The following is a 24,543-nucleotide window of genomic DNA, read 5'->3' on the forward strand; positions in this document are numbered from 1 at the left end:
ATTTATTTATTTATTTATTTATTTACTTACTTACGGTCTTACTAATAAACCGCGTATAGTTTTTATACGAGGCTCATGCAGAGTTGAGACAGAAAACGTTACTAATAAACCATAAATAAGGAACGGATGTATAAACAGCCTGTAACTATACAATGGGAATTCCTTTGCAGTAGTTATACACAAGAAACCCCTTGTTTAAGAGTTGTATATAGAAAAAAAATGGACGCCCCTCTAACAGCTGTCGGTATCGACTGTCATTTTATGATGATAGTTGCCTTGTAACCACACAAGAACAAACCAAATAGCACAGAATAATTGGAATAATATTGCTGTAGCTTGTACTCTTTGAACAAAATATAGTGTGGCAATCGATCAGAGCCAGTTGTACTATCGATACTTAACACGGTACACTAGAGCGCTCTACCGGATGCAATAGGGAACCTCAGATATTCTATTACCTTTCGTAGAGAAGTAATGACGAAACTATGACGTAGCTGTGTAACAGTTATACTGTTATACACGACGTATGTAGTGATTATTAGTAAGGAATTTACACCCGACTTATAAACGAGCTACTCATTGTATAAGTATAAGACAGTTAAACGTCTGTATATAGAGTTTTTATTAGTAAGACCGTTATTTATTTACTTACTTATTTATTTAGTTATTTATTTACTTATTAATTTACTTACTTATTTCCTTACTTGTTTACTTATTTACTTACTTGCTTATCTACTTATTTATTTACTTACTTACTCACTTATTTACTTACTTATTTACTTACTTAGTTATTTACTTACTTATTTAATAACATATCATACAAAAAAACTCTACAGGAAAGTACCTCGTAAGAGCAAAGCTCGTGTTCGGGAACAGTTCTGTTTTGATAAAAAAAGACTTGAAAATGACGTAAAAATAACATGTTTGTTCATTTACCACTCTTTACTCTGTAAATTACACATGTTTTGCATGTAGATCTGGAAAATATTCTTCAATAAAATAAAACTCTGAACTTGCATAACATTTGAGATGAAAAATTTTAAGGAAAGGCATAGGATAGGTACAAAATTCAAGTTTTATGAGGCATTTTGTAGGATAACAGGTGTCATTTTCTTTGGAAAGCCATTTTGTGAAATTAGTGGGTTGTGAACGGAACCGCCATATCGAGAGATTAGTGACTTGTGATTGGTGAAAGGAAACTAAATAGGGAGTATAAGGTAACATCATTCAGAGACATCTGCGTCATAGCACTGCAATACTGCATTAGCTATGATTCGTCCCATGAATCTGTGAAGCAGAAAGACGAAATAAGACTTCTGCGCAAGTGGTATGTGGGAGTGTTAGGGCCACTGACCGCTCTAGGGGAAGGCACTGGTTGAACGAAGCTACTTATCGCTAGGAGGGAGGGCATCATTTCTATCAGAACTCTCTACACGAGCATCTTACCCCTTAGCGGCCTCGAGCTGATGCTGCCCGCAATACACTCCGGCACAGATAGACTCCCCTCCCATACGCATCAAGTCACTCTACAGATTCCTGGGAAGGACCGTATATATTTAATAAGGAATTGTGCCACATAAATTATTTAAAATATTTTCCATTTAAAATGTAGATTTTTTTTTCGAACGAGAGATAAATTTTTATTTCGTTACACCTACTATTTTTTTTTTTTCGTAAAAACGAAATTTTTGAATTGAAATATTTTAACACTAAGTTTTATTGTAAAAAGGCAGGTGATAAAAAATAATTTCGTAATGTTAAATATTTCGTTATAGTGGCGTTCATAATATCGACATTTTATTGTATCACGTTGTCCACTGCTGTTCAACCCATTTCATTCTTTGCAATATTAAGATCTAATTTTTATTTCCTTGAATATAGAACCATTGAGCTCTGTTGTTTCATAGGTCTACAGAAGTAATGTTTTCCCACGCTAAACTAGAGACCAGGCGGGGAAATGTCAGTAGAAAATTTTGCCTTCAGTTCTTTTTATTCGGGGACAGGTTTGTACCATGTTTAAAAAATTTACGACATGACTCTTTCAGCTCTATTTCCCAACCAAGCAGGATCCACTAAGGAGTTTGATTAATTACCGTATATGTGTAAGTCTATGTGAAAGGAGTCACTAAGGCCCAGCACTACGTCCTAGAAAATCTGTTAACGCCCACCAGTTACTGTAGGTGCATTTCCAACCACACTTGATGCATATACTAAGATTCGCTGAGTATCCCTACTCGTCCCAAGACCAGCCCCATCCGTGCGTCGCCAGCCCGCTTTCGGGGAATGCTATAGAATGGTATTGGAATGGAGATCGTCTGAATGGTGCTGATGCCTAATATGGAGAAACTGGAGAGCCCCGAAAAAAATCCCAAACTGCAACCCTCTTCGTCACAATGTTACAATGGATTGGTCGAAATGATGTTTATGATAAATATGAGTAAGCACGAGAATCTCGGAAAGAAACGTAACTGCGACCACAAGTAGGCTATAACTGTGGCTTTGCAAATGAAAAATCCCAGGCTTGATCTTGACTCGAACCCAAACCGCTTGCGTTAAAGACTGAAGATCTGACCGCTCAGGTATGGCAACAGTGCTCAATTAAAAATAAATAAAGTAGGCCTCTTTTAGTCACATTTGTACCCACTATTTTCATACTGTGCGTTTCGTATACAACTTATTGGCACTGTACTCGGCATGTGATTTTCAGCGTATTATGCTTTGATAACAGGTAAGATCAACATAACCTTTTCTTTTTATCTCTTACAGGGCTTTATTTGTACCGCCATTTACCTCCGATTCGTTTTTCCCTTGTGCGAGAGAGCGGTTGGATCTCCTCACCAAACGCGCACTACGACCGGTTATAATGCCAAATGCAGATAAACGGGAGAATCCTGGAAGGAAACGTAACTGCAGACTTGTTCGTCATTAATAGGCTGTAACTATGGATTTTGGAAATGAAAAATCCCAGGCTTGACCTCGACTCAAACCTAATCACTTCCGTTGCAGGCCAAAGATAATTAGATCGCAAACTGTTTCATTAACAATAAAGTAGGCTTCTATTGGCCAGATTTATACCCACAGTCTTCATATAGTGCGCTTCATATTACAAGTTACGGGCATTATAACCAGTATCTGATTTTCAATGTATTATGCTTTGATACAAGGTAAGACCAACATAACCTTTTCTTTTTACCTCTTAGTTACTTACTACTTACGGCTTTTAAGCAACCCGGAGGCTCATTGCCGCCTTCACATAAGTCCGACATCGATCCCTACCCTGTGCAAGTTTAATCTAGTCTCTGTCATCATAACCCACCTCCCTCAAATCCATTTTTATATGATTCTCCCATCTACGTCTCGGCCTGCCCAGAGGTCTTTTTCCCTCCGGCCTCCCAACTAACACTATATATGCATTTATGGATTCGCCCATACGTGCTACATGCCCTGCCCATCTCAAACGTCTGGATTTAGTGTTCCTAATTATGTTAGGTGAAGAATACAATGTTTGCAGTTCTGCGTTATGTAACTTTCTCCATTCTCCTGTAACTTCATCCCTCTTACAAGCAAACGTTCTGATGGGGGCAGATAAAAAAGTTAAATTTTTTTCTTCCACCATGTTAATAATGTCAAAAGAAGTACTTATACAAATTTTGGCCACTCGACCGCAATTACGAGGCCGTCCAGAAAGTGATTTTACCTGAGGCCATTTATAGAAAAAAGCATAATTGCACAGAAATATTTATTGAAACAGATACAGCAATTGTTGCGCTATTTGTCAACATATCCCCCACTGAAATTGAGACATTTGTCATACCATAGAATCAAGTTTTGTGTCGTAGAAGTCAGCCGCCTCAGATCGGAACCAGCTTTTGACTGCGTCTGCACCTCTCTCTGACGATCTCACGATATGAGAAATGTCTCAATTCTGATGGAAAATATGTTGAAAAAAAGCTCAACAATTGCTGTGTTCGTTCCAATAAATTTTTAAAATGAAACTGTGTTTTTTTTTCTGTTAGCGACCCCTGACGAACTTATTTTTTTACGGCCCTCGTAATTGCGGTCGAGTGGCCAAAATTTGTATACGCACTTCTTTTGACATTATTAACATGGTGGAAGAAAAAAAATATCTCTCCCATCAGAACGTTTGCTTGTTAGCCCCAAATATTTTCCTAAGAACCTTACTTATTACCTCTTACAAGCGCATTATTTGTAAGGGGTTATAGTCCTAAATCACCGTTATTCACCTCCGATTTGTTTTCCTCCCGTGCGAGAGAGCGGTCGGATCTCCCCACTAAACGCGTGCTACGACCTGTTATAATGTCTGTAAGTTGTATATGCCACACACTGTGTAAAATAGTGGCCATAGTAATCGGCCACCGACGACATTTAGTGGTGGAGAGGAGAATTCATGCTTTTCCCCAACTTTAAGGCAAATGTTAGATAATCTAATAACGAATCCAAAGAATATTCTCGAAAAAATACATAACCTCGCTATCACAAATTCTTTCGCTGCTACACAACCTCACATTGTTAAATACCCTATTGTACAAAACTTGCTAACCTATGTACAGTATCACCGAAGATTGCATTAGCTTCAGATAATTCAAAATATTTGCTCAAAGGGATTCAAGAGTTTGCATAAATATCTGTGTGTGTTTTATCGTGATTGAAATCTAGAGAAGAGACGTTGCGGAATAACACGAGCCGTATAATCTCAGTTGTGAAATAGATTTCATATTTTTCTTCTCCTTCTCTTGAAGTTTATCCACTTCACATAAAAATGTCTGCTGCTGTGTCAGATAATCTCAAAACAGAAGGCCGAAGTAGATAGAGTCATATCGACTTTGCTTTTAGAAAGCAGATCTGATGCCGGAGGTTTCTTGTGTAAAGAAAAACAACAGACAGTAGACGCAAGACGCCTTAATCACAGGTTTTATCGGATTTTGAGACAGGGTGGAGAGGAGGAAAAAAGTACGGTGGCTAAAGAAATACATTTTTCTTATACTTAATGTTTGTGTATAGACAGTAGTGCAGGGATATCTCTGTACCTGAATTTCGAATTGGATTCTTTCTTTATTTATTTCTTTCTTTCTTTCTTTCTTTCTTTCTTTCTTTCTTTCTTTCTTTCTTTCTTTCTTTCTTTCTTTCTTTCTTTCTTTCTTTCTTTCTTTCTTTCTTTCTTTCACTTTTGGATAAGGATTAGCTAGGAGATGCATAATTTTACATTTTTCTTATTATTTTCGGAAATTTGGAATCTAAGATGAAGGCCATGATCAAATAAGTCACAAATATAATTTCGTAGATATAATAGCTTAGAGCAGCGTTTCTCAAACTATGGTGCGCGGACCACCTGTGGTCCTCGAGTTCTGTCTTTGTGGTCCTTCAAAAAAGACAGAAGAAAAAATAAAATTCAAACGAATTGCGTATCACATTATATCTGAAAACCTCAGAGTTTGGAAATGACACATGACAATCGCCTTTCATTTTTTCTCCTACTACTAATATTTTATTAAATTTCTTAGTCCACCCGTCTACCCACTTCCCACGCTACTCTCAGCAACAAAAGAGGGATTTAAAGCACCATGAACGTGGCGTTTCTCGCCATCCTTTCCCTGCACATCTGAAGCCGAGCCTCTAAGCCAACCAGGGATTACCCGAATTCATAACAGAGGACCAAAGTACCGAACCTTTTCATGTATTGATGACTTTCTTAATAGTTTTGCCGACACCCAGTCTGCACTTTGAAATGGGCACGTACTATACGTCTTACATCAGTAATAGAAAGTGCCAAATTGCATCTTTACTTATTGAAAATCGGGCATGTTTCTGCATTAATTTTTTTATTTGTTTTTCCAGATGACGATATAAGAAATTTTAGACTCCATCTATTTTAAAATCCGACAGGTTTACTTTTTAAATTTGCGTGTTTCGTCTCTAAGGGCCGTTTCAATTTCGCGGGTTTCATACACTCGTTTGAAAACACTCCGTAAGAAACAACGAACCAAGGTTTTGGTTCACTCTCATTGCTACACCAAGTAAATCCAAGTTCCAAATGACTCTTATCGTAATTACTGAAGTATTTTTTCTTTGAATAGTTACGACTAGGACTAGATATTTCTGTAATGGCACTATAATTAATACATTTCTTCACACACAGCTTCTGAACTATTAGCACTGCCTAAATGAAGCGTATCATCATGTTCCTTTCTTTTCAAAGATCCGGATCGAAGTCAGTTTTCCATTATTTATAATGGGCACTTTTTAACAGAGACATGGACAACTACTGGTTGTACCACATAAGAAGGATTTCAAACAACTAACTGCTAACAGGCAAGCGATGAATCAACAATGCACAGAATTTTTTATAAGTTACTTGTCATGGGCTACAAAAATAATCAGAAAAGTATTATAATTAATTAATTCTACTTTAAAATATAAGTATACTGGTATTAAAATATGATACAAAAACGATAAATTTCCTTTCGAAGGGAACAAGAGTAAGGTGATCCGCGGAGTGTTCTGAAGTAAAAAAGTGATCCTCACTTCAAAAAAGTTTGAGAAATACTGGCTTAGATTATACACAGTGTAGTAGACGCTATATATATATATATATATATATATATATATATATATATATATATATGTATATATATGATGATGATTTACGAGAAGTTACCAATTACAGGTTTTATTTTAAAGAAGATAGGTAGAATACGACGGATTTAGAAGCGAAAACAGAATATATTATCGCACATGTTTAATTTCCACATGAGGATTCTGGTCTTTTAAATTCGTTCTGAATTTTGGCGTGCAACCAATGAAAATGCATTAATTTTTTAATTTCACTTCTTTTGTACTCGAGTAGTAGTTACGACATTGAAATCGCATACCATTAAGGCGTGTACGCGGCATGGTATTGATCCCCACGTCTGTCAGAGTCACACTATTCTCTTCAAGTCTAATGACAGGTACATCGAAAATTTATTTTCCAATTCCATCTATATCATTGTGTATATGTCGAATTCACTGACCCTGGTCAGGATTCTACATGTAGTATTGTTCTCTGACCATTTTCATTGACTGAGGAATACAGCATACTTTCCTGAGACCTAAATCCGACGCGGACAGTGAACGACCTCTGGTTAAAGGGGATATTCTCAGCGAAATTTTGATGGCCTGAGTCAGATCGTTCCAAATTCTTATGTTTAACGTAAACCTAAAGACAATTAAAGGATGTTTTGATGGCACAATTGATAGCGCACTTGATTGGGATGACTGCGTACAAGGGATCGAATCCTGGCGATGGCTGAGTCGTATTTATGTGGAAAAACCCAAAGTTCGTCTAGGGTTTTCTCGGCACATATATAATTGAACTTTCAGTATTCATCATCATGTTTTTAATAGTGTTTACCCAAGACGGTACGACGTGATGTAGAGGAGACTCGGCTAATTCCGCAATATTAAGAAGTGTATCTATCATATTTTTATCAAAATGTTTAGCCTATTGAAAAATATTGTTAAGGTATGTAGACATGGAAGAAACACTTCATTACCAAATGAGATAAAGAGATCTATTAAAATTAAAATATATTTAGTTGTACATACGTTACATTTGAAAAAGAACAACTCGGATAATTCCGCAACAGTGCGGAAAAACGCGCAATAGGACTTGGCTAATTCCGCAGTAGTAAATAATTATTATGAAATACATTATGAAAGTAACATAAAAGGAACAATTTATATGTAACAATTCTCACTTTCTTCACAGCTGTGTAGCAAAACACAAAAAAAAAAAAAAAACAACAAAATTCGATGTTTCACTGTATTGCTGACAGAGGTGTCGACCAATATCCTTAATTTTTTCTATAGCACTGCAAAAGACATGCCTCCTGTTGACAGCCTCTCAAAACTTACGTTGACGCTATTGTAAAGCCGCAGTAAAGTCATATATGCACTACTGCGGAATTAGCCGAGTTTCCCCTAGCATTATGACTGGAAGCCGAAATCTTAGCAACTACTCTTTGAAGTTAAGTGAGCACGGAGTTTGTGCAATGAGGCAAATGACTTGATGAAGGTAATAGCACGTGGTGATGTACGATGTAAACGGTCTATTCGCGCATCAAGGATAACTACAGTACACACATAAAAGAAACATTTCAAAAGTGTATTACAAAGAATAAGCATAATCTTTGCTGTGAACTTTTTACTGTTTCACATGCACTACTCTTAATGAAATCTTTAAGCCTATATCACAACAATTTTTATATTAAATTTTAACTGAAAATGTTACTGTTTCATAGATACCGCTGTTAATGCAATGTTTGAGCCCGTTTTACGATAATCTTTGTTGTATAATTCTAACTTAAAACGACGGTATAACTGTAATACAGGTACAGCCCTGAATGTAATGATTAAGTCTATATTACAATAATCTTTATTGTAAAATTTAACTTAAAGTATCGGTAGTACTATAACATAGATACTGTTCTTGTATACAAGTGTACTTTCCTACAACATTTCCAAGAATACTTGTCCTCAACTTTATTGAATGTTGGCCTGCACCATCATTTCATACAGATCTCAGCAAAATTCGTCCAGCGACACTGAATTAAAGGTAGATCGTCAGACTCATTTCTTTCTATGAATTTCAAATGGTTTATGTAATTGCAGTGCTGTTGTAAATACCACCTTTATGTCAGTCTTACATAAATTGCACATAATTATATCGTCACTTACAAACATACTGTTTTCCGAATTCCTCTACTTACTATTATATTTTCGCACTTGTTATAGGTAATTTTATTTCAACTAGTGGTGCATAATATCATGAACATTGCTAACTGAAGCATACTGTACTTGTTTAGGAGTAAGGAACCTGTTAGTGACTCTGCAGTGCGCGTTACTTGTGTTTGTGAGCAAGGTGTCTACTGAAGGACTCGTGACGTAATGTATATCCCGTGCACACTTATGCTAAGGAGAAAACGGTATTTTAATTATGACTGACGTACAGATGAAATTAGTCTTAGGAGGAGGTGTAGTTAGCTTTTCTGATGTGGCGAAAAGGCATCCTGATGAACCTTAAGACATACAGATTCAATCTACAGATGGTACCATACAGCTCAGTCACGACATCTTTAAAATAAAATCATGTAGAGGAACGAGCGGTAAGGTACAATAAGCCCACTAGAGGATGCAGTGCTACCTTTTGGCTCTCTCCTTCTTACCAAAGGCAGAGAAAAGTACAACACGATTACCCAGGATATACATACCAAGGAAAAATTCTTTAGAAGTGTACTCTATTAGTACAATATCTAAGTAAGTAGGCCTACATAAGTACCTACACATATCATAGTCAGTCGCACTCATTTTACATAAATAATACAAAATTTTGTTTCGCAAAAGGTGTACATCTTTTAATTTTGCCCTATCTAAAGCCTTTGTGAGATCTATGAAGCAAAGAACTTACGAAAGAACAGATAGTCTAGGGACTGAAACAAAAAAGTAACATTTCAAATGCAAGTCTTTGCCTTAAATAGCAATGACATACGCTCAGAAATTCAAATACACATTCCTCATTATTGAGAGTGAACAGGATTTAAAATGCCTTTAAATACTTTGTCATAATATATCGGCTTTAAATAAGCAGGGCGAAGTGATTTATAACATCATTTTTGTGTAGAAAATCGAACCGCACGTAGGATTAGGTTAGTATCTGATTCCATCGGCCGCAGAATTTTGAACTGCTACGTTGTTATGGAAACCGCATTTCAGCTGTAATCTTATTAAACCAACCAACACATATGGGATATTGTAACAGTGTATAATAGATGAAGTATCTGCATTCCCCAAATACTCTCTGCAGTGTCTTCATTCTATCGGTTACAAACCTGCACATCAGATTCTATGATACCCCCATAATATATCCTAGATATAGATAATCTTACTTGTGTAAATGATCTACTGATATGCTCCAGGCTATAACTTACCAGCCACAAATCCAATGGATCTAGATTCGATTTCCGGCAGTGGATTGTAACTGTACCTCAGTCCCACTCAGACGAGTTTCATATTCTAGTTTTGTATTATTATGTACTTTCAAAAGTTGATATTGACGTTAGAGCGCTGGTCTACCATCCAAGCTGTCCAGGTTCGTTCCTTGGCCAGGTCGTGATAGAATTTGTGAACAAAGCTGACGTTCCTGGAGGGTTTTTTTCGAGGTACTCTCATTTCCCTCTATATTTCACCAACACTTTCCGCCTTTCCCACATTTCATATGAAAGTTTCAGAGCCATAGTGGGCCAAGCGCCATTTATTAAAAACAGAGAAAGCAAGGGTTAAAGTTAAGTGAATACCTTAGTTTATTGAAGATTGACGTATCATTTAGTTTTAATGTGTATACTTTATATTACTTGCTATATGTTTCTATTGAATTATGGTAATAACTTCATTTTAACTCTTGTTTTCTACTGTTTTAGTATATGGCGCTTGGCCCACTTCTGAACCCTTCATATATCATCTGCATTAGTTAAAAATTGTTTGTTGTGGTCTTGGGGTACTACGGATTTTCCGATGTTGATATAGGAAGGATTTGGGGCTTTGGACCCTGAGCCTCATCAGAATTACTCGTCCGGGAGTGGAACCCGGCTCTGTGAGAACAGAGGAAGGATGACCCACCTGTCAGTATCAGATTCACGAGTGCCACCCGGACAACCTGTTGGATATAGACTATCATCACATATGATGAGCTTATTTTCAAAACGACTTTTGTCCATTCCCATAACTTTGTGGGAAATCACATAAAACGTTTTTAGGTCTAACATTCCTTACCAGCTACACGAGAAACATTATGAAACCAAAGAGGTTGAGTGCATTTAGAATCGAAGGGGAGCATGAGAGATTTTGATTCCAAAACTGGAAGTAATGTTTTGTCGCAATTTTGCTGGTGACAAGAGTCAGTCTTATTCCAATAGTCACTTTTAACGCAAAATTTTAATGGTTTAGGGGGTGTTCTGAAGCAAAATCATGACAGTTGTATGTAGAGTTATGTTTGAAGCCTGTATGGACACAGAAATGTCATTTTCGTTATAAAGTGGACAAGATACGTTTTGAAAATTAGCTCCTTATATACAGAGTGCACAGAGGGCTAAATTAGCCAGGTCAAATTCTGTTGAAGGGGCAAAATATAACGTCAAACTCCAAATTTTTTTAGACACTATTGACGTTCATGTATCGCTCAAATCTAAAACTTGCTTCAGTGGCGGTTAGTACATAAACTCATGCAAAAACAATCACCACTCTAAACATAAATTAGAGTAAGATTCATAAGTCCACACACAAAGTAATGATCATTTCTCTGTTTAGTGATTAACTGATCGCTGACATCTCTTGTTTGCAGCTGAATTGTGTTATTACATAGACGTAGAGCACTGACAAGATGCTAATCATTTTATTCATTTTCACTGATTCGTAAAAAAAACTATTCACAACAATATGCCGATACAGACATTGCAATTATACGATCTGAAAAATTGTTCATATTAAGATACATTACTATAGCCAATAACTGATATAATCTCGACCATTTTTCCCTGATGTTTTAATGAAAGTATTGTTCTGCATTGTAAGCAATTCCAGTTGCAATTCTACAGGAGCTTCTATTGGATCGAAAGTTAATGTTTTGCAAAGAGAAGCATATCTTTATCTAAGGTAATTAATTTCTGAAAATCTGTGTGTATATAGTCTTTTCAGAATGGAGATCTAGTTGTGATATAAATATAGATTCCTATTTTCCAAAGCATGCAGAGAAGGGAAGAGATACGTGGTATTACTATTCAGTCGAGTTTTCCATACATTTAATTTAGCCACGAATTTCGATCACGTTTACTATGAGATGGCCTTTCCTTTGAAGTTGAGCACTGAGTGTGTTAAAATTACCTGCTATATGTTAAATGTTATATTTTATTTAACGACGCTCGCAACTGCCGAGGTTATATCAGCTCACCGGTGTTCCGGAGTTTTGTCTCGCAGGAGTTCTTTTACATGCCAGTAAATCTACTGATATGAAACTGTCGTATTTAAGCACACTTAAATACCATCGACCTGGCCCGAGATCGAACTCGCAACCTTAGGCATAGAAGGCCAGTGCTATACCAACTGCGCCAACCAGGCCGACAAAATTACCTGTTAGATCCGTTAAAAATGCAATCCATTGTATGTCAGACAATTCAGCTATAGTAGTTCCCTGTGAAAATATAAATATTACGTTAGCGGTAACTTACTGCACTTAAGTGTAAGTGTATGAACTTTTAAAATTTCAAGTCTTGAAGTAGTGGAACACTAAATAGTTTAATGCTAGCTTCTAATTGTAAGAATCAGCGAATTGCTTTTCCCATAACCTTTATCACGGGCAGCATTGAAATTACGCCTTATAGTATATTGTCACATAGGTATTAGACAGGAAAGACATAACAAAATGGGATAGGGAAGAATAAGCAGCATATGACAAATAGTTTTACTTTCTTAATGAGATCAATAAAATCACTGGATTGGCTCGGCTTGACGGATGGACGAGGGCTTGCTTTGGCTCATTGTGCTACGTATGTGATGACTACCCAGATTTAACAGATGGGCCATCCTGCGTCAGCCCTAGGTCCCATAGTCAGGCGAGTACTTGAAACGTTCCAGGGCCCGGAGCCCGGAATCCTAATACATTACGCTAGTCAAAATTTAACTACTGCAGATAATATAAGGAAAAATAGGAATTTGGTGGAATTATACAAGAAAATGGGAGTACCCTGATGGTAACCCTCTGCAATGCCTCCTTTGTCCTCCACAATTTTCATCACAACCAGGCGGCCGGAGATCGAACCTGGATAGAAGACCGGCGCGCTTAGCTTTGGCCACGGACTTGGCTAAGCATGATCATTGATCTAGATTAAAATTTTAGTGTTATAGCCAAAGAAGTAAGCGTCTCTGTAGGCTATATAGTTGTGTAAGAAAAAAGGAGGAAAAGTGGAGGAGGAAGGGAAAGGACATGAGGAGGGAGAGGTTTCACAGATTCAGTAACATTAGTCAGAATTAAAACAGTACACTCTATGCGTTTGTTGCAAATGTCAACTGTTCTAACAATTTAATCAAACGTGTGTTCAGAAATGATCTGCTATCAGAATTGTGCCATGTCCTTTGTCATTGAAATGTATTTTGAAATTTGTAACCCAATATGTGGCATTGATGATAAAATTGCATGTCAGGTGTGTAGCGTTACATCAGTAGGTGAGGGTCGTGGTTGTGACGTTCCTATTTTTAAAATACTTGACGTTAATTCAGAACCACTGAACAATATGAAATGCTACAATTTATTCACGTATTTTGCGTACATGAATTTTTGACATGTTATATGTAACTTACTTGATCGGTAGAAATGTCATTGATTTTATTTGTAGTGAATTGTATAATATACAGTAATAATTACTAAGAGAACAGAATTACAGGTTTGGCAAAGGAAACATTTTTTCTATATTAAAAATCTTAACCGCGCCACTGTGGCTCAGCGCTAGCGGTCTGCGCTTATAAGCCAGGGTCCCCTGGTTCAAATCCCGGTCAATCCAACCACAATTTGTAACTCATGTTGGGTAAGCCCGTGGTCCAGGCAACACAGGGGTTTTCTTCATACACTCCGGTTTCCCTGTCACATTCCAACAATTCTCCAACGTCATTCATGACTAGTATATAGTAGGTACATCGCCTGTGGTGCACTCTGGATAGTATCTGACCAACTATGTGGTCTGCGCTTCTCGGCGCTAGCGACATCTATGAGTCACGCGTTTAGAGGAGTCGGGACTAGTAAGTTAAAGAATCTACCATAACTAAAAAACAGAAGATAAGAATTAAAGTTGCAGAAATGAAACTTCTCAAACCATTGATCGGTTATAGTTTACTCCACCATAAAATAAATTCAGAAGTCCACAAAGAACTTAGTATACTGCAATATGTGTAAGAACAAAAGTACATGAATATACCGGATGTTACCCTATTCCTTACTTTTTAAGTTATATAGTCTCACAGGCATGTCCGTAAATACAAACCTGTGTCCCTTGAGCCAGTGTGCATATCATTTGTGGAGGCAGTTTCGTGCGGACAACTAACTGTTCCCCTGTTCATCAAAGTTACCAGTAATGTAGGAGTAAAGCGTCTGAGTTTACGAAAGCCACCTGAATTCTAGTGTCATCCCTTAAGGGATAATATTATTATTCTCAATTTCACTTCTTTCATGGGATAATTTTACTCATGATCGCTGTGACCGACTGTTCCCCAAAATGTTTGAGCTAATTTAAACCCCTTTTGATAGCGCTGAGCTTCTTTGAGTTCATTTATTCATTTCATTTGCTATTCGTCTGTATAGTTATGATATGATTGGCTATGATATATTTTTAAGATTGAATTTCTTTAGCTCATGTAAAGTCTTTCCACATGTTCAACATTTTGCACTTCTTCAAATTCAGTAAACAATATTTTTTCTCAGTCACACTTAATAGTAGGCGTGTAGAGCTCCGCCCGTCGCTTGGACTTGGCTAAGAAATGTTCTTCTTCTGTATACTATGGTCCGTCTCAGAAATCTGTAGACTGACTTGCCGCATTTGGGGGCGGAGTCTATCTGTGCCGGGGTGTATTGTGGGCAGCATGAGCTCGAGGCTGCTAAGGGGTAAGATGCTTATGGTAGAGGGTTCAGATATGATCTGCCTTCTGCAAGTGATTGGAACTTCGTTCAACCAATGCCTCCCCCGGACCGGTCATTGGCCCTAGCTCTCCCACATACCACTTGCGCAGAGGTCTTATTTCGTGTTTCTACTCTACAGAATCCTGGGACGGACCATAGTAGGTTACTGATGTATGGTTAACGCTGCGATTCCATTGGTCTCATGGCAGCTGACATCACACGAGGTAGCCCGACAACTTGCTTCTCTGACGATCTTGCTGCTCTTTGCCCGTAGACCACTATCGAGTACGGGTCTAGCCTAAAGGACAATTTAGTTTCACTGTGAATTTGTATGATGATGATTATGATGGAAATGGGCTTGATGACGAACATGAGAAGGAGGGAGAGCATAATGATATGAGAACAAAGAAACCGAGGAAGATTAAAATGTTTATGGAGAATTAAATATTTTAATTAATTTGTCTTTCTTCCTGGTGACTTGATGTCTTATTAGAGGCATTTAAGTTCGTTCAAATTTAACTATTGAATAACGTAAGTCTTTCTGTTGATGGGTGTTGGCTGGACAAATTTTCACATATTGTGTGACCACATTTGTAAAACCACAGCTAATTTCTTGGTAATGTTATGGGATGACGCGGCTGTGCAGGACTGCCATCTAGTTAATCTCGCTAAGGAAGGCACAATAAATTATGTTCGGTTTATGTGCAGCAGGGCTGCCATGTCGCGCGACCAGGATTTATTGTCCTCGCCAACATGACCTGCCTGTCAAAAACGGAATTCATTCACAACGCTGAATTTATTAAGCTGCAAATAAAACATATTCGCAGTGTTAAGTTACACTTGACATTAATTGCACTCCACTGTAGTTGGTTTGTTGTTAACACCACTCTCGTTATAAAATTACTCCCTGGCGCTTACATTGCGAAGAGCCATGACCTAAACACATATCTGAGCTCTTTTCTGTATCTGACACAAGGCGGTGACTTCGGTGACGTAGGATAGTCATAACGCAGGTTTCCTAATGAACATGACTTTCATATAGTATTAACTAGGGTCCGTATTCCAGCTACCTATAAACTGAAATGAAGTTACCTGATTCGAAGTATACAGGGAGTTTCCGAGGTGGTGTTACAAACATTCAGGGATGATGGCGAAGGGCACATGTAACAATCTGAGATAAGGAACCTTGGCCCGGAAATAACTGAGTCGAAAATTCTAAGCAAAAATAGTTGTGTGGAAATGGAATTGTAATTTGGCACCACGTGCCCTCCTTCCCTTAACTTTTGGAACGGTCGTGGAAAAATGATATGGGTCGGATGTCTCCTACGTGGATACCTGGCCCAATACAATCTGTGAGCTTGTCTATTGTTCCCATTGGCTCATCCGTATTCGAAAATCGGGTCTGCTTATTCTGCTCTCGTATACTCCTCCATTTCACTAGGACTGATCGACTGGACACTGTAACTTGTACACATACACTGCTGTCTACAGAACCGACCGTATCCGTTACACATTACGCCATCTGCATTGCTTTAGTGTAGTTTCCTGTCCCCATCCCTCAGACAGCGCATTGAAAGGAATACTGTAAGTAGACAACGTAAACAACGTCAGATGAATACAGTATGTGTAAGATGTACAGAAAAATGCACATAAATAATGTGTACAGAGGAATAAAATTATTTCATTTCCACACAACTATTTTTGCTTGTAACTTTCGACTCGATCATTTCCGGACCAGGGTTCCTATCTCAAATTGATACGTGTGCCCTTCACCATCATCTTTGAAAGTTTGTAACACCACCTTGAAAACACGCTGTATATGACGTCAGAGCTCAGATAGAGGTACGATCGTATACAAAATAGTTACGCATCTCCTGCCCTCTTCCTCTAGAACAGCGGTGACCAAAGCATGTGTCGTGATTACATCGTGTAATTATAGACATTCAAACGGATACGAGGAGTTTCCTTACATTGCTCTGTGTTTCATTCACGTATTGAAGGCAAGCAGTGGCAGTATCATGTCGCTCTACAAACTCTGTCTCTACAAGCAGTAAGAAGTGATTTCGTAAAGAATGAGGAGAACTTTTTTTGTTGTTCTGTCGGACAAAATCTAATATATTTACTTTGCTCAACGGTTGAATTAGGAGTATATAGAAACATTTATTGTCACGCTGAATAATGTATTATTATTATTATTATTATTATTATTATTATTATTATTATTATTATTATTATTATTATTATTATTGACCACTAAGTATGTGTTTCTATAATTCTTCTGTACGTGCGTGAATATTAATATTTTTAGATCCTCTCCCTAGAAGGATAAAATTATTTAGGTTTTATCTCAATTTTAATCTTCTTAATCTTTAGATGAGCAATTTAGAAAATTCCTGATTATATTCAAGAGGAAGGTTAAAAAAAGAAGCAAAAAAAATCGTATATTATTCACTGGCTCTTGATGACAGCAGTGATATTACTGATACAGCAAAGCTTGAGATTTTTATCCGCGGGATTGATCAAGATGTTAGCACAGGAACCACCACTGGTTGTAGTTTTCATGCCAAGTATCATTCCTCCGTCTCCTTACTTCATAGGCTATGTGTCGCATGTAATCACTAAGGAGCGGATTCCCATGTAATTAAATATTCTTTTTGCGTGTGATAAAACGCAATTAACATAGTTAAAAATTCCGAACATGAAGGTTCAAGTTTAAAACCCGAATTTTATGTCACATAAAAACAAATATTTTCACAAAAAAATTATGTAAATACATATTTTCAGGAAATCTATTATAAACACATAAATCTTGGAGTTTTTTTAATTAAATAATTTTTTACAAGAACTTTTAAATATTTTAAAAATAAATTAATCAGGCTATATCACTCAGAAATACGTTATCTTTTTTTTTTTAAGAATTCTTGGTTGCTTCGTGTTTCTAAGCGTTGTGTGGTGTATCCGTGATCCATTTTCGTAATAGTATCGCCACAAGTTCTGAGAACTGCTACTACAGCATATCAATGTTATTATTAGACAATAAATTAACATGGACAAAGAGGAGAGATCTTGTAACACATGATTAGGAATGTTTATTGTTGCTGAAGATGATTTCATTCCACACTTTGTTTGTGAAACACAACAGATAACAGATAAGAGCTTGGGTAAGAACATTATTTAATTTAAACAAATCTCTCGCCTCTCGCTGATGTCAATCAAGTAAGACAATATAATATCTTGTTGTGATTCCCTGTTATCGGGCTTCGTCAATCCATATCCTTCAAGATATACTGAAAGATGGTTATTTAAAAAACGATTTGGCTTTCGTAGTGGCAAATTTAAGCTTTTTGAGTGACACCATAAAAAACTCGAAACATCCAAAAACCTGTTGTCTGAAACAGGGAGGTGCGTGCCGTGAAAATTAAACTAAACTCACTACCAGGTTCAGAAGCACAATTACTAAGGGACAAATTCCAGAATGTGTTTGGGAAAAACAGTGGATATAAAAAAATGTGTAAAGTTGCTCAAGTATTGGAGGATGTGCCTGTAGGTGAAATTGACGGTGTATGTGTTTGTGACATTCCTCTCTTTAAATATGCACGTCTGACGTCCTGTGATGTGGAAAGATTGCTTTCACAGTATAAGTCGTTCAGAGTTAATAGGCATGCATTTGTGATGGAGAATTTGGAGATGACCTTTGTTGTTCACTGCAATTCTCGGCCAACTACTAGCACTCAAGTGTGGTTGGTGAGTACTTACTAATATATATTTTTTCAAGCTAAATAAGGTATTTTTGTCCTAATATTTTCGTGCTTTTTAGCACATAAAAAATAAATATATTTAAATTTTTAGCACATAAAAATCCGCTCCCTAGTAATCACTGCAGCTCGAGTTTTGGTCACCGCTGCTCTAGTCAAAATGGGGACGCAGTCATAGTGAGTAGTTTTATCAATCACTGCTCTTACTAGTGGTATTATTTAAATAACTAGAGCTTTGTGGCTGATTGAAGGTTCATTGCAGAGGTAAAATGCCTTGGGTAACACGCTCTAGCGTATAATATAGCAGGGCATAGTTGAGGATATTTGAACTAATATTTTCACTGTGAATATAGACATTGCATATACATTGTGTAAAATAAACGTAAAAGTGACAAAAACAGTGCACTGAAAGACAATGCAATGCCAAAAGTCACAGAAAGTGTGTTGAACGTAATCCAAAAGAATCAGTACCATAAAAATCTGAAAATTATGAAAATATTAACTCAAAGTTTAGCATGGATTTGTATAGCCAACCATGATGTTCAGTGCCAACATCCCAATTAATAAATTAAATAATACACATTTTAGGGAATTTCTAACGAAGTACATAGACAATTATTGTTTTTTTTAGTAATATCCTAAGGAAACATGAACAAATATTAGACAATAGGAATATCTTGTACTACATCATGCACAAATAACGTCATGTGCTATTGAAAGAATTTCTTGTAATATAACTTAAAATCATTTCTAGTGACATCCGCATAAGTTGAAATTCTGTAACGTACGAATGCACGTTATTATTCACTGTAAAGATCACGACGAAAACGAACATAACGGCTCAAGCATGTGTTTACCGGTATAGCTTCAGAATGTCGGGAGTTGACTGTACTCCACGAACACGCAGCGAGATGCGTTTGTTTATGTCCTTATCCTTTGCATTACCTGTGTTCGGCGTACTATATACCCAATGTGTCTTTAACTTCAGTCTAGGTAGCTGGAATACGAAGCCTAGTATTAACTGTAAGTGGTTTGAATTCCTCTATTGTCAATCATTTTCGGTGGTTTCGAAGTGTTACAAAGGTGACGCTTTTGCTAATGTTTAATTTTGTATTTTCTTTACTTCTTTAGACGTCTTTGTCTTTCTTTTCGTGGCTTTTGTAATCTTTGAGAATCTTTAATATAAGTTCAAATACGATGCCAAAATTTAAGTGTTAGGAAACGTAGGATAATTCTCAACTGGCATGGATCTGTACCTAGGAAAATCAACGCTATGTCATTATTGCGGAATCTCCGTAGAACAAAGGTACACTTTTACCGTCGACTTTTGGAATTGCTTGCGTTGTGGACTCCAGCGGTATCGTAGAGCGATGTACATGATTTATGAAATTCTTGATAACATTACAGAATATAATTTCTTACTAATGATTATAAACATATAATTGCGATGTAGTAAATAATTCTTTAGCCATCTCACACATTTAGGAGAAGCTATTGATCTTCAGTTTTTCTACCTCTTGATATTTTTCCCATCTTCTACCTATGTAAAATTTATTTTCCTTCTATTCTTACATCTACTTTGAATATTTTTCTTTCAAATTACTTACATTCCTCTACATCCTCTATGTTATCTTTCTACTTTTCTCAGGCCTATCATTTTTTTGCTTTATTCCTCTAATTATTTTTCATTTACTCGTGTATTTTATCCTTCTTTCTCTTGTTCGTGTTATCCTTTAAACTTTTTTTTACAATACTTCTTTCTCACATTTTTATACCTTCCTTCAGTTCTTCTTAATTATTCATTCGTATTTATTTTATTATACGCTTTGCCATTTATTTTGCTAATCTTCATTCTATTGTACTTTTTTCTACTTCTGCATCTTCATAAGATATTTATTTTCATTCCTCTCTCTCTTTACTTTTTAAAAGTTTCCCTTTCCCTTTTCTGCTTATAAGACTTATTTTCCTTTTTCCGCTTATAAGTCTTCCTTTCCCTTTTCCTCTTATTCGTCTTCCTTTCCCTTTTCCGCTTATAAGTCTTCCTTTCCCTTTTCCGCTTATACGTCTTTCTTTTCCTTTTACGCTTATACGTCTTCCTTTCCCCTTTCCGCTTATAAGTGTACCTTTCCTTTTTCCGCTTATACGTCTTCCTTTTCCGCTTATACGTCTTCCTCTCCCTTTCCCGCTTATACGTCTTCCTTTCCCTTTTCAGCTTATATGTCTTCCTCTCCCTTTCCCGCTTATACGTCTTCCTTTCCCTTTTCAGTTTATATGTCTTCCTCTCCCTTTTCCGCTTATACGTCTTCCTTTCCCTTTCCCGCTTATACGTCTTCCTTTCCCTTTTCCGCTTATACTTCTTCTTCTCCTTTTCCCGCTTATACGTCTTCCTTTCCCTTTTCAGCTTATGTCTTCCTCTCCCTTTCCCGCTTATACGTCTTCCTTTCCCTTTTCAGTTTATATGTCTTCCTCTCCCTTTCCCGCTTATACGTCTTCCTTTCCCTTTCCCGCTTATACGTCTTCCTTTCCCTTTTCAGCTTATATGTCTTCCTCTCCCTTTCCCGCTTATACGTCTTGCTTTCCCTTTTCCGCTTATACGTCTTTCTTCCTATTTTGCGCTTATAGATCTTCCTTCCTATTCTCCGGTTGTACGTCTTTCATACTATGTATTTTCCGCTTATACGTTTCCCTTTCTATTTTCCGCTTATACGTCCCCCTTCCTTTTTTCACTTTATTCGTCTTCATTCTTATTTTCCGCTTATACATCTCCCTTTATATTTCCCACTTATAATGTCTTCCTTTCCCTTTTCCGCTCATACGCCTCCTTTCCTATTTTCCACTTATTCGTGTTCCTTCTTATTTTTCGCTTATACGTCTTCCCACTTATATGTCTTCCTTTCCCTTTTCCACTTATATCTCTTGCTTTCCCTTTCTCTGTTACACGTCTTCCTTTTCCTTTTCCGCTTATACTTACGTCTTACTTTCCTTTTTCCGATTATGTCTTATTTTCCTTTTTACGCTTATACGTTTTACTTTCCCTTTTCCTATTACACGACTTTCTTTCTCTTTCCCTCTTATACGTATTCCTTTGCATTTCCCGCTTATACATATTGCTATCCTTTTCTCGCTTATAGGCCTACGTATTACTTTCCCTTTTCTATTGCACGTATTCCTTTTCCGTTTATAATTTATTCCTTTCCCTTTTCCGCTTATACCACTTACTTTCCCTTTTCCTATTACACATCTTTCTTTCTCCTCCTCACTTATATGTATTCCTTTCCCTTTTCCTATAGCACGTCTTCTTTCCCTTTCCCACTTATACTTATTCCTTTCCCTTTTCTGCTTTTAAGTCTTCATTGCTATGTTTTGCTTATACGCTTTCCTTCTTTTTTACGCTTATACGTCCACCATTTGCCTTCTCCACTTAAATTTCATCCGTCCCATTTTCTACTTTGACGTTTTCTCTTCTTATCCTACTTTTACGTGTTTATTTTCATTCGCTTTTGTAATTGCTCTATTTCTTCTTTGTCTTTTATGTTGCCATTTCTTTTTTTCATTTGGCTACGTGTTCTATACTTCGATTTATACTTCTACAAATGTTACTTATTTTTACTTTTACGTCATTCGGAAAATACAGTTGCATATTTTCCCGAAAGTCTTTCCTCGGATAGATTTCTTAGTTGTGAGGTCTATCGTTATCATTTCTTTACACAGTCTTTGAAATTGCCGGCTTCTGTTCTTCTTTTCTGACTTGAAATTTAAAAGTGATTTATTTTACCTGCTGAACCATTAGCTCAGCTTAATATTTGCGTAGGAGTGGCAAGGATTTATTTTGGTCACTTCACTGTAAATAATTTCCGTAATTATTACGGATCTCATAACTATTCATGATTTTCTGCCGAAATGCTTTTCTAAATGTATACATGCATGTGCCCTACAAGGCGGGTGATGCTTTCCGTTTATTCACCGATCTAGATTGATTATTCGACAGTAGATGACACGATTTGCAGCATCACTTCATACAGACGGGAGAGGATTGGGTCCCTTTAACATGTAAAGGTGAACAGAATACAGGTTACGGAAACACATGGGAACCGTCGTCGTCGTCGTCATCAATATCATCATCTCTTCAGTGAAAACTACTATAATTCCCACTCGTGTACTTTCCCTTTTTCCTGTAGACCTGACTGGTTTTGTGTTATCTTTTGAGTATAAATCAATCAGGAAATGTAAGTTAATTGGCGAAACATAGGCTATGTTTTCCCATTCCACATTCGATCATCTCAAATGTACAATAATTCTTATATTTTAGCTCTTATTGAGATTCATTATAAATCAAGTTCTGATATAACGTTCAGTTGACATGATTAATTCATATATTCATATTAGTAGCGTTGCAAATTACTGCATTTGATTTTAAATTAAACAATTTGGTTTTTCACACAAGATTGACACAAACTTACATACTTCGCTATAGCAACGTAAAATAACTTACTATGAAGATTACATTTAACATACGTGTATTAATTTATTAGTCAGCTGCAATTTATAAGTTTTAAAGACTGGACGTTTTGTTTAATTAAATTACAATAGTGATGGTTAAAAATAAAATGCTGCCTCGGAACACTGAAGAGAAAAATGATACCAGTAAAGGTGGTAGCAGTAATAAGAAAACTAGTGAACAGAAAGCTCTTTCTGAAGAAGTAAATGGGGATATTTACAATATTTTGCAGAGTATGTTCGTAGAATTTAGTTGCTTCATTCAGACAGAAGTAAATGATCTTAAACAATCTATTCAATTTATGACAGATAAGTTCGACACTTTTTGCGCTGAAATGGGTAAAATAAAAGAAGAATTGAAGGAAATTAAGAAAGATAATAACTCATTGAAAGAAGAAAATGATGTACTTAGGTTCAGACTAAATGAAATTGAACAGTATTCTCGCAGGGAAAATGTAATGATATATGGAATTCCAGTAACCAAATCGGAATCACTGTATGAAGTTATTAATACTATCTCGAAAGTCACAGGTGCAGAAAATTTTGGTCAAGATGTTAGTGTTGCTCATAGACTTCCATCTCAGAAAGGTAAAGTGCAAACGATTGTTGTTCGTTTCTGCAAGAGATCGAGTCGTGATTCATGGCTTAAATGTTTTAAAGAGGAATCACGAAAACACAGTGACGGCTTTGGGATACCACTACAGAAACTCTCCCAACACTTCCAACCTGGTATGGTCACCGCAGGGTATCACTTAACTCCTACAACAAGAAGTCTTTTCAATAAAACTAGGGAGGTTGCCAGAGAAAAAGGATACAAATTTATTTGGATAAAAGACTGTAAAATTCTCATAAAGAAGGATGAAAATAGTTCAGTCAGTAGAATTATACATTACAATGATTTGGATAACTTGTGAATTTGAATCCCTTTTTTCTCTACATTTGAATTAGGCCTAGTTACATGTAATATTATATATATATATATATATATATATATATATATATATATCATCATGGATCATAACAACAATAACGTTTTTAACTTTCTTGAAAGTTATTATGTTAACAACAGCCCTTCTAAAATATTTTATGATTTATATTCTTGTTGCAATTACATTAACAATGGTTCCTTTTTCAATTTAAAATTATTTCATTTAAATATCCGTAGCATTAATAAAAACTACTCCGAAGTCTGTGTATTGTTACAACAGTTTTCTTTTACTTTTGATACTATTATACTCTCGGAAACATGGCTTAATAATGATTTAGGCTTTGACATTAATGGGTATAGAAAATTTGTTAAACCTTGTAAATATAATAAATGTGATGGTTTAGTGGTGTACCTCAGAAACAATATTGATGTAGCATTAATTGATGCAGATATCGTAAACTGTAATAGTTTACATTTTAAATTTAGGTTCAATAATATGTCCTTTGATTTAACAGCTATTTATAGATCCCCTGACTTAAGCAAAAATGAATTTTATATGATTTAGAACGTCATTTACAACAGTATAAAGATTCTAAAACACATATTCTCATTAGTGACGTTAATATTAAAATCTTAGAAAAATGTGT

Source organism: Periplaneta americana, chromosome 13 (assembly GCF_040183065.1).
Source record: "Periplaneta americana isolate PAMFEO1 chromosome 13, P.americana_PAMFEO1_priV1, whole genome shotgun sequence".
Lineage (NCBI taxonomy): Eukaryota > Metazoa > Arthropoda > Insecta > Blattodea > Blattidae > Periplaneta > Periplaneta americana.